General features: G+C 36.3%; 1 pseudogene; it reads left to right on the top strand.

Annotated features, from left to right (window-relative positions):
• Positions 1–5,194: 5,194 nt before the first annotated feature.
• Positions 5,195–6,879, top strand: LOC128646878 (protein ZBED8-like; annotated as a pseudogene).
• The last annotated feature ends 5,334 nt before the right edge of the window (positions 6,880–12,213 follow it).

Here is a 12,213-nt window from a genome sequence, read left to right as displayed (position 1 = left end):
ATTTCAGCTCAAGCATTCCAAAACATTCACTCTATTCAAAAAATTATTATTTTTTTTTATTTTTTTTTTTATACCCTCAAATCAGGTCTAACATAAGATTTATAACGACTTGAACCCCATCTACCAATCTTGTTCACTATATCCTCTCTGAGACCTAGCATAGTAGCTTCAGTAGCAGCTCCTATACGGAATGAGTGAGACCCGAACTCTAATGGATTAAAACCCAATAAAACAATTGAACCCTTCAAAATGGCTCTAAATTGATACTGTGACAAAAAGGAACCATCTAAGTGAACCAACAAAGGGCCATCTTGCAAAGGCCATATGGACCCATAAAGCATCATTACCTGACAATGACATATCTCTCCACCACTAGGGAAGAGCACTATATTCTTGCCTTTTCCATAGATATCTGTTTTACTACTTCTCAGTAAGATTTCAACCCTGCTCTCGTTCCATATTACATCTTCTTTTTGTAAACCTCCAGAAACTTTCTTGCTAGGGCTTACCAATTCAGAAAGCCTAAAAGCCCCCAAAAAAGGCCAATACAAAGGCCGTTCTAAACAATATTACTTTGAATACTGATGCACAAACATCAGCCAATACTACCCAAATTTTTTCAAGTAAAGAAAATGTAATAGGCCTTCTCTTATCTCTAACCTTTGCCTTTTTCTTCAAACCTTTAAGGACTTGACGTACCCAAAAAACCTTTGTAATGTCAGGCAGGCCTAATAAACGGAATCTAAAAGCTAGAGCCGACAATCTTTTCTCCATATTAGATGGTGACAAACCCAAGGTTCCCCAATGCCACATCCATTCCAATAAGCAACCCGTGACATCATCAGACCCTTCTTTGATTTCAGACTGACATAACCACATTTCCCATTCCCTCCAAAACTGATACATATGACACCCAAGTACCTGGAGCCAAAGACTTTTTAATTAAATCAGCCAATCCTCCATCCCAAGCTTCCAAAGTTGGGCCGGAAACTTCGCTCCAGCTACATCTGCCTGAGGAGCCAGCTCTCGAAAGTGACACCACTGTGAACGAGATAAAGAATCTGCTATCAAATTAAGCTTACCAGGGATATGCTTTGCCCTGACAAAAACATTCATACTTAAACATTTCAAAACCAGTACCCTCAATAAACGCAAAACTGGCAATGATGATGCAGATAATGAATTAATAGCAGAAACCACGCCCATATCCATGTGGAACAATATGGATTTATTCACCAAATTAACTTCCCACACAAACAAAGCCACCAGAATCGGAAATAATTCAAGGAAGACTAGGTTCCGCGTTAAACCCAACTCCACCCATTCTTGAGGCCACACCTCTGCACACCAATGACCCTGAAAATAAGCCCCGAAACCAACACCACCAGCTGCATCTGTTATCAAATCCAAATCAACATTAGAGATCCTAGCTTCCATAAATATTGCAACTCCATTAAAAATTTTAAGGAACTCCAACCAAACTTTCAAATCATCCTTGTGGCCTTTTTTAATCCTTACAAAATGATGAGGCTTACTAACACCAGACGTAGCCAATGACATTCTTCTGGAAAAAACTCTACTAATGGGAATGATTCTGCAAGCAAAATTCAATTTTCCCAGCAAAGATTGCATTTCCCTCAGAGTCACCTTACGGACCCCCAAAAAATGCTGAATCATTTCTGACAAGTCCACAATTTTTTCCAAAGGTAAACTACATTCCATTTTTTTGGAATCAATTGTAATACCCAAGAATTTAAGGGCCGTAACTGGACCCTCAGATTTTTCAATTGCAATAGGAACCCCAAATTCAGATGCCATCGAATAAAAACAATCCCTTAACTTCAAACAAACATCCGAATCAGGAGGACCAACAAAAAGAAAATCATCCAAATAATGAACTAGAGAAGAGAATCCTGACTTAAATTTAACAACCCATTCTAAAAAGGAACTAAAACACTCAAACAAAGAACAAGAAATAGAACAACCCATTGGGAGGCAAAGGTCAATGTAGAAAAAACCATTAAAACAACAACCCAATAGATATTGGGAAGAAGGATGAACCTGAAGTAACCGAAAGGCTGCCTCAATATCCACTTTAGCCATTAAAGCAAATTGACCAGCCTCTCTAACCAAATTAACTGCCATATCAAATGATGTATAAGACACAGACGATAATTCATCCGGAATATCATCACTTTACCCTTTGGAAAAGATAAGTGGTGAATAAGACGAAATTTACCAGGTTCCTTCTTAGGAACCACTCCCAAAGGTGAAATAGGCAAATGAGGGATAGGAGAAACTTTAAAAGGACCTGCCATTCGACCCAAAGAAACCTCCTTCTCAAGCTTACTCCTAACAACCTCTGGCCATTCCCTAGCAGACTTAGGGTTACCCCTGTAATGAACAACACCCCCTGAAGATGGGATTCTAAAACCAAACTCGAAACCATGCAGCAATAACAAGGCTTTTTCACCAAAGCCCTTCTGATTAGCGTAGAGTACGAGCCACAGCTCCATCCCGCTTAACCTCACCGGAGTTAATCCCTTTTTCAGGTAGCTCTTGGGTTCCTCCCAATTTATTCTTTTTGAAACACTTGGATGACGTCTCTTAAAGGAGCCTTCATTCGTCGTAGTTCGTCGGTGAAGAAGGAGGTTCCGCGTCGGCGGAAGGAAGATTCAAGACCCGGCTTGGAAGATGACTTCACCCGGATAGAAGACCTCTTCAGCGCCTCTTTGAAGATGACATTGGCCGGATCGAAGACTTTTCTTCAGCGCCGCCTGGATGATGACTTCATCGGATGGAAGATTTCTTCAGCGCCGCTTGGAGGATTAACTTCTTCCGCTCCGGATGTCCACTTCGGTTCCATCGCTGCTCGGCTGAGTGAAGACAAGGTAGGATGATCTTCAGGGGATTAGTGTTAGGTTTTTGTAAGGGGGGTTTGGGTTAGATTAGGGGTATGTGGGTGGTGGGTTTTAATGTTGGGGGGGGTTGAATTTTTCTTTTACAGGCAAAAGAGCTGTTTTCTTTGGGGCATGCCCCCACAAATGGCCCTTTTAAGGGCTGGTAAGGTAAAAGAGCTTTGAAGTTTATTTCATTTAGAATAGGGTAGGGCATTTTTTTATTTTGGGGGGGTTTGTTATTTTATTAGGGGGCTTAGATTAGGTGTAAGTAGCTTAAAATTGTTGTAATATTTTTAACATGTTTGTAACTTATTTTTTTATTTTTTGTAACTTAGCTTTTTTTATTTTTTGTACTTTAGTTAGTTTATGTAATTGTATTTAATTGTAGTTATTTGTAGGTAGTTTATTTAATTAATTTAATGATAGTGTAGTATTAGGTTTAATTGTAACTTAGGTTAGGATTTATTTTACAGGTAATTTTGTATTTCTTTTAGCTAGGTAGTTATTAAATAGTTAATAACTATTTAATAACTATTCTAACTAGCTAAAATAAATACAAAGTTACCTGTAAAATAAATATAAATCCTAAGATAGCTAAAATATAATTATTATTTATATTGTAGCTATATTAGGGTTTATTTTACAGGTAAGTATTTAGTTTTAAATAGGAATAATTTATTAAAGTATAGTGTAGTGTTAGGTGTAATTGTAACTTAGGTTAGGATTTATTTTACAGGTAAATTTCAGTTTATTTTAGATAGGTAAGCTATTAAATAGTTAATAACTATTTAATAGCTATTGTACCTAGTTAAAATAAATTGAAAGGTACCTGTAAAATAAAAATAAATCCTAAAATAGCTAGAATATAATTATTATTTATATTGTAGCTATATTAGGGTTTATATTATAGGTAAGTATTTAGTTTTAAATAGGATTCATTTAGTTAATAATAAAAATATTATTTAGATTTATTTAATTAATATTTAAGTTAGGGGGGCGTTAGGGTTAGGGTTAGACTTAGGTTTAGGGGTTAATAATTTTATTACAGTGGCGGCGGCGTAGTGGGGGGCAGGATAGGGGTTAATAAATTTATTATAGGAGGCGACGGTGTAGGGGAGGCAGATTAGGGGTTAATAAATTTATTATAGGTGACGACGGTGTAGGGGGGGCAGGATAGGGGTTAATAGGTTTAATATAGGTTGCGGCGGGTTCAGGGAGCGGCGGTTTAGGGTTTAAACTATTTATTTAGTTGCGGAGAGGTGCGGGATCAGCAGGATAGGGGTTAATAACTTTATAATAGAGGGCGACGGTGTAGGGGGGGCAGGATAGGGGTTACTAGGTATATTGTAGGTGGCAGCGGTGTCCGGGAGCGGCGGTTTAGGGGTTAATACATTTATAAGAGTTGCAGCGGGCTCTAGGAGCGGCGGTTTAGGGGTTAGTAACTTTATTGAGTTGCGGGAGGCTCCGGGGGCGCCGGTATAGGGATAGAACAGTGTAGTTTAGTGTGCTTAGTGACAGGCTAGCAATAAAGCTGGGAAAAAGCCGAAGGGCAGCGAGATCGGATGAGTGATAACTGTCACAGTCCGCTGCTCATTGCCCCGCGGCTTTTTGACAGCTTTATTTGATAACTTAGGCGTATTTTTTCAGGTCCGCGGCGGCGATGTGAGGGGAGCTTAGGCGGGCGTATTGGGCCGGCGAAGCCAGAAAAGTAGACGGCTTGATAACTACCCCCCATGGTATTAAAAAGAACTGTTTATGAAAAAATTATAATTAATAATAATAATTATTTAACCATTAAATGCACAATATACTGTATCTGTTGATTAAAATGAACGAGAATCAATGAGTTATTTTTCTTATTGCATAGAAGATATTGTGCTATAAAAATGAGAAATATGTTTTTTATTATATTTTTAAACCAAAGAAAAATATTTCAAATGGGTTATATTCCTTAATTTAAATGTCTGCTTTTTAATGTGTCTATCATCTTCATGATCTGATTCTTACTATAATTGTCATATGTTGGCAGACAATTTAATCAAATGTTTAAATTCTGATAACTTTCCTATTTTTAACATTTACATTTACAATACATTACACCATAATAATGTATTCTAAACGGATAAAAATAGGAAAGTTAAGATTATGGCTCCGTTTGATGATTACGGTATATCGAACCACATGCCTTATGTAACATACGCCGTTACAGGGACTTATGATATGAAGTAAATTTTTAAAGCATAAAGATCAAGATCCTAATTATTAAAGCATAAACATTTTGCTTTATGGCTGCCATGAAGAAACGTTTTATTAGTGAGCCAATGATAATGGATCATGGAGAGAAGATGGTTAAAAAAAGAAAATATAGTGAATATTTTTTAAATTATGGTTTTACTTCAATAATTGCAGCAGGATTTGAGAAACCGCAATGTGTTATTAATGAAGTTCTATCGGCCGAATCTATGAAGCCCAACAAACTGAAACTTCATTTTGATAGCAAGCATCCAAGCTTTGCTAGCAAGGATACCCAGTATTTTAAAAACAAGGCTGATGGTGTTAAGAAAAGCAGACTTGATACTGGCGGAAAGCACAACCAGCAAATCCTAGCAGCCGTTGAAGCTTCATATTTGATGGCTGTCAGAATCGCCAAAACTAAGAAACCTCACACCATTGCTGAAGAATTGCTTTTGCAGCAGTCAAAGACATTGTTCGAGTTATGATTGTAGACAAATTTGTTACGAAATTAAGTGCAATTTCCTTATCTAACGACACTGTCAACAGAAGAATAGATGACATGTCTGCTGATATTATTCATCAGGTAATCCAGGAAATTAAAGCTGCTCCACTTGGAATATTTAGCATCCAGTTGGATGAATCTACAAATGTTGCAAACTGTTCTCAATTACTGGTTTTGTGTGAGTTATATTAATGATGGCTACTTTAAAGATGAGTTTCTTTCTTGCAAACCTCTTGAAACGACAATTACTGCACGTGATATATTTGACACACTTGGTTAATTTCTGGAAAAGCATGAGATCTCTTGGGAAAAAGGTTTGTGGTGTTTGCACAGATGGTGCTCCAGCTATGCTAGGATGTTGGTCTGGATTTCAACGTTTGGTATTGAATGAGTGACCAAAAGCCATCGGAACTCACTGTATGATTCATCGACAAATGTTTGCAACAAAGACGCTGCCACAAGAGTTACAAGAAGTAATGAAAAGCATTTTAAGTGCCGTGAATTTTGTAAAAGCAAGTGCTTTAAACAGTCAATTGTTTTCTAAAATTTGTAATTAATTGAATGCATCCAATAATGTTTTGTTATTTCACACTGATGTGAGATGATTATCAAGAGGAAAAGTTATGAAACGTGTTTTTGATCTTCGTGATGAATTAAATATGTTTTTTAATCAGAAAGCAAAACCTCAGTTCAAAGCACTTAAATAGAATTTACATGTTGCACAACTTATCTGCTTTCTTTAAGGAAAATGTCATTGAACTTCACAAAAGGATCACAATGATAATTTCTGTCAAAGAACACTTGCAAATGCTTGCATACAAAATTTCTTCATACTTTCCAAACTTACCTGACACCCCGTTTGCACTTGCTAGAAGTCCATTCACAGTCAAAGTTGAAGATGTTCCTGAGAATGCACAAGAGGAGTTCATTAAACTCATTACCAGTGATGAAGCAAAAAATGATTTATCTTTAATGACAGTTAATGAGTTCTGGATCAAGTGTTTGCAGTTATATCCTGTTCTGTCTGAGATTGTGTTGCACCTGCTTCTTCCATTTCCAACAACTTATCTTTGTGAAACAGGCTTTTAAAGCCTGTTGGTTATCAAGTCTAAATACAGAAGTAGACTTGAAGCAGGTAATGATCTTAGTTGTTCTCTTGCAAAGACTGCCCTGAGAATTTCTGATCTGGTGAGAAAGAAGCAAACCCCAGCCTTCGCACTGATGCTTAAGTATGTTTTTTGATTCGTGGTGTCTAGTTAAAGGGACAGTATACACTCATTTTCATATAACTGCATGTAATAGACACTACTATAAAGAATAAGATGCACAGATACTGATATAAAAATCCAGTATAAAACTGTTTGAAAACTTATTTAGAAGCTGTCAGTTTGGCTCTGTTGAAAAGGTAGCTGGAAAGCCCACTGCAAGTGGCAAATAAGACACTCCCCCCCTCCCCCTTCTTTTGCATATGAAAAGACCCTTTACACAAGCAGGAGCAAGCTGGAGAAGGTAGCTGACGGTATTCACATAAAACTTTGGGGCTTGGTTAGGAGACTGAAAATCAGAGCAATGTTATTTAAAAATAAGCAAAACTATACATTTATTTAAAAAAAAAACTTTATGGGCTATATAAATAGATCATCTACAAAACATTTATGCAAAGAAAAAATGAGTGTATAATGTCCCTTTAAGACTATTATGTTACCGTTGTTACGCTTTGTTTTAATATTTTCACATGATTATACAAAGTGAATACAGTTCAATACACAATGAATTAAAAAAATAAATAACGTTTATAAACGAAAGTTGTGTATTGTATTTGATATGATATTGATTCGATATTGTAAGGGGTCGTCACAACTTTGGAAATTTTATCAAAGGGTCGTGGCACTAGAAAGGTTGAGAAGCGCTGATATAGAGGGCCAGATTACAAGAGGTGCACTATTGTTATCGCCACTGTGTTAATTTGCGCGCATATTGCAAGTTGAAATTAAACGTGTTTGCTAGAGCATAAAAATATTTAGCGTGCGTTGAGTTTGCGCCAGTGGAGACCCAGCGTAAAGTGTAAGGGCTCGATGATTGAGCGCTCTTTGGGCTAGCGAGATTATTAAAGAATGCTCCCTGGTGGAATGATCTAAAGCCACTTTTTACCAGGGTGTCTCGCTAAGGGGCGTATACTGCATTTTCATGTGAAATGTGCACAACAAAATTTGTAATTTAAACATCATACAAAACAAATATTTGAACCATTCACACAAAAATAAGCAGGGAAAAATTATATTGTTAAGGTGCATCAAAGATCGTAACAAAATTCTTCACCAAAAATCGTATGTTAAAAAAAAAAGTAAAATTTATATGTAATTTACACAGGAATAATTAAAATTAAACATGTACAGCATAAATTGTAGTACACTGGATGTGCAAAAATCACACAGAAATTTGAACTTATAAATACAAAATGCATAATTGTTGTTTTTTCGTAAAATGGGCTGAACATGGGCGTTCCATGGGCGTATATGAAAATGTCTCTCTAATCCCAGCGTAAAAAAAGATTTTTGCATTCCAGATCTCACAGTTTTTTCTCGCCAACTAAAAGGTGGCAAGCTTTTCTCAAAACAATACGAACACTTATAACCCCAAAAGAAAAATAAATGCATACTAAAATATAGGCAAATGGAGCAAAGTTTCCCTAACCAGTGAGCTTCATTACTTATAATAAGAGCCATCTCAACACTCACAGGGACTGCCCCTTTTTTACGATCATTGCACTGGGGCAGCCCTGCGAGAGTCAGCGAGAAAAAGTAAGTTTGAGCTGGCGAAGATTATATCATCGAACCCTAAATGTTACACTTATATATACAGCATGTGATTAAAAATATTCATAGAAATATTAATAAAAATGTTATATAAAGTTAAAAGATATATGGTATATGACAATGTATTTGAATGGAAAGGGCTATAATGGATTTATATATATATATATATATATATATATATATATATATATATTTATGTATGTATAAACCTGTACCACAACTCATATAGTTATTTATTACACTGTATTTGTGGATTATTCTATGTGTGCAAGACAACTGACGACTTACAAACACATTTGCAAACCATAGGTCTGCAATTCATTTGGCATTGAAGAGGGAAGAGTCTGAACAGCCGACATGTTTACAGGGCATACAGTCAAGGACTTAAAATAAACCATCATTGACCATGTTCCCTCTCTAAGGGCTCCATGTACTAAGCCGTCAATTCATCCGTCATTTTAGACGCGGATAAACTCGCCGTTACTCGCCGCAGGCGAAATGGTGTCCGCTGTCACTATGTACTAATAATCCCCCAATAAATAGACAAGTCTAGCCCGCCGCGAGCAGTGGCGGATTATTGATAAATTTGACGCCTCGCTCGCCGCGACTAAGCTGATGTACTTAACTTTCAGTTGAATTGTCTGGCCAATTATTAACACGTGACATGCAAGGTGTCACGAACATCATAGTAGTCGCGGGAATAGAATTTTGCTCCTATAAAAGTTCAACTTATCTAAACAACTTTATTATTGTTCAAAAATTTTTGAAGAGTGATAACAGAGCGTTATTTTTGTAATATTTATTTACAATTTGGATATGGCTTCATCTGGATCTGATAATATATAAATATTAATATAAAAATAATTATAAAGATTGACAACTATACAATACAAATTTAAAATATAGATTACTCTTTAATTACAGTCGACAAATTTGGCGCAATTTATGTACATGGAAATGAGAGACAAATTAGACGCCAGTTATGCTGTACAATGCTGATATTACTGCTTTTTATATATGTCTAGACTGGCGTCTAGATTGACTTTCCTATTGTTTTGTACCTTGCCCGCCACCTAAAAGGTGGCGAGGCAAAAATAACGAGGTGGGAGCGGAAATTGTAGCGAGCGGACAAATAGATTTTTTAGTACATTCGTTTTTGGCGAGTTGGTGGTCAAATGTGTCTAATTACAGTGAAAAATGGAGAGGTAGCGAGGTTTGGCGGATAAGTACGCTCGCAATTTTAAAGATGCGAGTTTGAACATAGTTGACGACTTTGTACATATCAGTTTGCGAGTTTTGACGCGAGATTTGTTGCGGGTAGCTCGCTGACTGCTTAGTACATTTTTCGGGGAGGTTATCAAAACAAAATTATCCTCCAAAGAGAAGCAAGATGGACCTTTACTTTAGACACCTTGGTGCCAAAGGGTTTAATACTCATTTGCATTGACACACATTTCTAAATTAATTGTTTTTCTCTTTCAGGTAATTTTCTTTTTCTCTTTCAGGTCCTGTTGAATTGCTTGTAGTCTTCGGATAAGAAATGATGATAATAGGCTACCATGGTTATCATAGATAGGAAATTATATTTTAGCTAGGACCCTTAGCCATACACATTTAATTTCTTATTGGAATAGGTGCCTACATTAAGATATTTCTATATTAGTATATTTCCTACGTACTCATTTTGGCTATACTATCTAGGATAAGATATAGTGCTATAGAAAATTGGCATATAAGGGGATTGGTGTATAAAAATAGTGCAGAGCAGGCTTATCCACCAAGGTATGGATTAAATTGATCCGGTTTAGTATCACTGAAGGAAGTAGTCCCCCCAGTAATATGTTAATATTTATGTTCCTGATATTTTGTAACAGGATGTAACTGATTAATAGAATATGTTCAATGAAGAATAGGTTTGTGATGGTTGATGTAAATATTAAATATAAGAGGTTACCAGTTGAGAACATGTATCTGGAGATTTTCACATTTATCTGCTTATTTTTCTGTATGGAACCAGAACTACTAAAATATGTTGTTTTTTTTTGTGTAACCAGAACTGTTATAAATATAAATATAATATGTTATGCTATGATCCAACATGATGACTTTGTAGGCAATGATGTTTTGTATTTTGCCACTTTGTCTTTAAAACGGTGTTTTCTCATATGGTACTGGGGACCAACTGTTAGAGGGCGTCTTAGGTTGAATAAGTTACTATGGCAACCAGGTTCAGTGCCGACAAAGTGATTATTTTGTTGAATCTCACCCTACCTGATTTTTGGCTTTATTAAATACTGAAAATAGTCATTATATGTGACATAAGGTTTGCAATAATGTAACATATGACTCTGATCGCATGAAATGTACTTTGTTTTTATTAGCCCAAATTCTGTGTGGTCTGGGATGGTGACATCATTCACGGGGTGGTGAACGGAGGTTATCGGCGTGGTTGTATATAACTCTTGTTAATGTTTGGGTACGTTTTCCACATATATTTGTCTGAAGAATGGGGTTAAAACCCTGAAAATATTCACAAATAAATGGTTCAGTTGCTTAAGTCCCAGTGAGTGCACATTGCTTTAAAGGGCCATAATACCCAAATGTTTAAACACTTGAAAGTGATGCAGCATAGCTGTAAAAAGCTGACTAGAAAATATCACCTGAACATCTCTACGTAAAAAACAAAGATATTTTACCTCAAAAGTTCCTCAGTAGCCACCTCCCATTGTAAAGGATTTCTAAGCAGCATTTTAGTGTGTCTGTCCTAGGACAGCTGAAGGGATGAGCATCGTGCACTCTCATATTATTTCACCAATCAGGTAAAGGAAGCTTACTATAAAATCTCATGAGAGTTAAGTCAAATCTCATGAGATCACAGTAAGAGTTCATGACCTCAGCACTGCTGATGCTGATTGGCTGCTGTTAATTTCTTCATTTTTTTTTTATATTTACCTGCAGCTGGGAGCAGGTGAAGTATAACTTTTTACACAGAACTAACTCTGCTGAGCTGAGGAGATTGTGAGGTAAAATATCTTCCTTTTTTACATAGATATGCTCAGGTGATATTTTCCTGTCAGCTTTTTACAGTTATACTGCATCAGTTTCAAGTGATTTAGCATATGAGTATTATGTCCCTTTAAGTTGATCTGAATATTTATTGCACCCTGGGCGGCCAATACTGTTTACTGGAGTGCCAACCTGCTGGGTCTTTTTTTTTAATTAATATATATAATAGGTAAAGGAGGTCAAATTAGCGCTGTTAGTAGAGGACTTTCCAAAGATGAATGTAACCAGATAGTGACAACAGAAGTGGGGGTAAATCTAACCCCTAACACTGGGTACTCCCTTTTAATTACTTCAATTCATATGAGGTAAGTAGCCGCTATTCAAGGATAGAGCAGCAGTCCCTTAGCAGGTCTGTATTGAGATTTATATGATGCCTCAATGCAGAGAGGGCAGTCTGATATCCGTGTAACTCCTGTAGTATGGTAGAAAGTCACTCCGAAAAGGTTTTCAGCTAAACCAGTAATCTAAAGAAGAAGTGTATATAATGAAGTACAGTTTATTCAGACTTATACACACAATAAGGTAATATATAGACTAACAACATACCTGTGAGTGTATATATTACCTTATTGTGTATCTAAATCTGAATAAACTGTACTTCTCTGTATAAACTTCTTCTTTTCCTTTGTGATACGGCTAAATCGATATATTTGGATTACTGGTTTGGGTGAAAACCTCTTGGGAGTGACTTTCT

Source organism: Bombina bombina, chromosome 2 (genome assembly GCF_027579735.1).
Source record: "Bombina bombina isolate aBomBom1 chromosome 2, aBomBom1.pri, whole genome shotgun sequence".
Lineage (NCBI taxonomy): Eukaryota > Metazoa > Chordata > Amphibia > Anura > Bombinatoridae > Bombina > Bombina bombina.
Note: the sequence above shows the minus strand (reverse complement) of the source record. Positions and strands in the feature narration are given on the sequence as shown.